Below are 3,656 nucleotides of genomic sequence, written 5' to 3' on the forward strand. Positions count from 1 at the left end.
GATCATCAATGCATCTTCATCAATTCTTCATCAACCTCATGTGATCTCATGCAAGGTTGCTTATGCTAACATATGGGATCATATTTACTCTCACAATCCAATCCAATGAACATCTTTATGGCTTTGCAAATTTCCTAAACAATACCAATCACATGAATACAATTTGGAGATCAAAAGGACTTATTCAATGGCTTGTAATGAGGTTGGGCTAAGGGTGTGGAACATGAAAGGAAAGCAAGGCTTGATTCTTGAAATGTCAAGGGAATAAGGGTGGAAATTGATGTATTCAAGTGTAGATCTGATTTAGGTTCTTGTATTCCAGCACTTTACTCAAATTCCTTGCTTTTGTTTCACATTTTTTTTTCAATTATGTTCCAGTAGTGACGTTGTATTGTTTTTGTTCAAATTTGTTTCAACTCTTCACACTTTTTCTCTTTTATTCTTAGCTGGTCCAACCACGTTTTTGTTTTTACATTTATGCACCTTTAAAGATTACACATCCCGACACTTGAACTCAGAACCATCCTATAACTCAACCCAATTCACTTCACATCCCTAGGATAGGGTAGAATTTGGTTTTTCAGGGAAAAATGGTTGTTGTGAGGGTTAGGTTTGTCAATAAAAATGGTCAAATTTGGCTCAAAATAAGGGTGCAATTGTGATTTTTCAGGGCATGCTTTATTTGACAAGTGGCTGCATAAAAAATGGCCTACATCATATCAATAAATCATATTCCATGACTAGTTATGTAAAGGAGCAAAGCAAAGCCTAGAATGCCACTTTCATGAATGAATGGACACACTAGAATGAAACTTTTAAACTCAACGCTCACCATGGTCAAATATGCCAAAATTGTTCATGCTACACAATTTTCATGTTAAAACAATCTTGAATCTATGATTTGGAGTAAAATAAAATTATTGAATTGCTCATTCACTCTAACTAGACCTTGTACTAACACAAACAAGAGCTAGGCTAGAAAAGAGAGGAAAAAAATGCAAATATGTGAAAACTGATAAAAACAGAACCAAGAACCTACTCAACAAACTTAAAATAACTAAAGAAACCTAGAAACAATTCAGAATTGAAATTCTAGTAAAACTCAAAATCTCACTACCTAAAACCTCTAAAAACACCTTAAAACTTGGCTAAAACTAAGGTTATGCTAAAGCACTAATGAAACTGTAAAGATACTTCCTAAACAACTTTAAAATGACTAAAGAAAACCTAAAATTAACTTAGAACTTACTTCCTAAAAGAGCTTTGTTGAGAATAAAGAAAATAGGGTTTGAGATTAATCTCCCTTGTGTATAAACCACACATAGGGTAATCTATTTATAATAGAAAGATGTACAATTAAAAAAAGTAATTGAAAATAAATAGAGTAAATAAAAGATATTGTTTGATATTGTGATTAAAAATATCTAACAATATCTTAATAATATCAAACAATATCTAACACTTCCCTTAAGTTGGAGCATACAAATCGTATGTGCCAAGCTTGTTACAAATATCTGCTAAATGATCACTTGAGTTAACAAACTCAATCTTGATGTCTCTAGACATGATCTTTTCTCGAATGAAATGACAATCAATCTCAATGTGTTTGGTCCTCTCATGAAAGACATGATTAGAGCTAATATGAAGAGTAACTTGATTGTCACACACAAGTGTCATTTAAGTGACATCTCTAAATTGTAACTCTCTAAGCAATTGCTTGAGCCAAACAAGTTCACAGGCAATTGAGGCCATAGCTCTATATTCTGCTTTTGCACTAGATCTTGCTACAACACTTTGTTTCTTACTTTTCCAAGAGATCAAGTTACCACCAATGGAGACACAATACCCAAATGTAGATCTTCTATTAGAAGGAGATCCTCCCCAATCAGCATCTGAATAGCAAACAACTCTTGTATGGTTATTAGAACCATATAACAATCCTTTTCCAAGAGATCTTTTAATATACTTCAAGATATGAATGATTGCATTACAATGATCTTCACATGTGGAATTAAGAAATTGGCTTACCACACTGACTGCAAAGGAAATGTTAGGACGAGTAACGGTAAGATAATTCAATTTCCCAACCAATCTTCTATACTACTCAAGATCAGATATAGGCTCCCCTTGATTTGGTAGAAGTTTAGTATTGGGATCCATTGGTGTATCAATAGACTTTGAACTCACCAACCAGTTTCCTCCAGAATATCCATGGCATACTTTCTCTAAGATATAACAATACCATCATTGGACTGTGCCACCTCAATACCCAAGAAGTATCTGAGTTTGCCAAGATCTTTGGTCTAAAAAATGTGACAGAGATGTTGTTTCAACTTAGAGATGCCATGGTTGTTACTCCTTGTAAGAACGATGTCATCAACATATACTATCAAGTAAACACATCCAGCACTCGAGTGTTGATAAAAGACAGAATGATCTGCTTTACACCGAGTCATACCAAATTGTTGAACAACATTGCTAAACTTTCCAAACTAGGCCCTAGGAGATTGTTTTAGGCCATATAGGGATTTGCGAAGATGACATACCATCCCAGAAGACTCCCCTTGAGCAACAAATCGAAGAGGTTGCTCCATATAGATTTCTTCTTGCAAATCACCATTGAGGAAAGCATTTGTAACATCCAGTTGATAAAGAGACCATTGTTGAAGACTAGCCATGGCGATGAATAAACGAACAAAAGCCATCTTTGCCACGGTGGAAAATGTAGCTCCATAATCCAACCCAAAAATTTGAGTATAAACTTTGGCCACAAGACGAGCTTTGAGGTGATCAATAGTACCATCAGGTCCAACTTTGATAGCAAACACCCACCTATAACCAACAACAGATTTTCGAGACGGTAGCAGGACCAGTTCCCAAGTTCCACTGTTATGAAGAGCACTTAGTTCATTTGTCATGGCCTGACGCCAACCAGGATGGGCTAAAGCATCACAGAGAATTTTTGGAATGGTCACAGAAGAAAGAGAGAAAAGACATGTATAAAAAGGTAATGACAATCAATGATAACTCAAAGCAATATAATGGGGAGAGGGATTACAGGTAGAACACATACCTTTTCGGAGGGCAATGGGAAGGTCAGACTCAAGTGTTAGAGCTGGAGGAGACAAAGTAGTTGGCACTTGAGTGAAGTCACATGGTGGTGGTTGTGATCAGTTTCAACAACTATAAACCTGAAGAAGTGGTGGAGGATGTAACATCCCTAGGGAATATTACTAATTTAAATAAATAATAAAGAAAAGAAAATAAAACGTCACGATATTATTATTCCCAAAACGCGGGAAAATTTTAAAACGTTTAAACATCGCGCCATAATATTTAAAATCGTAGTATTTAGAACTTTACAATTTCCAAAAATCCAGAAAAAACGTAAATGATATTCATAAATAAAATCCCAGCATAATCCCAGCTAGCCCTCACTCCATCGCCTAAGCATCCTCAGCATCACCTGTATCTACATCTGCTCCCGTGTAACGAATCACACGATCATCGCCATACACAAACATAAAGGGTGAGCTGAGAAATAAAAATAACGTATATACATACACATATATTAACATCAGATAAATCATACACCCATCTAATTCAACCTACTTAGTTCTTGGCCAAGACCTTAACCCCAAGGCTTTTCAGCCTTC

Source organism: Vigna unguiculata, chromosome 3, assembly GCF_037176805.1.
Source record: "Vigna unguiculata cultivar grain cowpea cultivar isolate G323 ecotype 2 chromosome 3, ASM3717680v1, whole genome shotgun sequence".
In the NCBI taxonomy this organism is placed as follows: domain Eukaryota; kingdom Viridiplantae; phylum Streptophyta; class Magnoliopsida; order Fabales; family Fabaceae; genus Vigna; species Vigna unguiculata.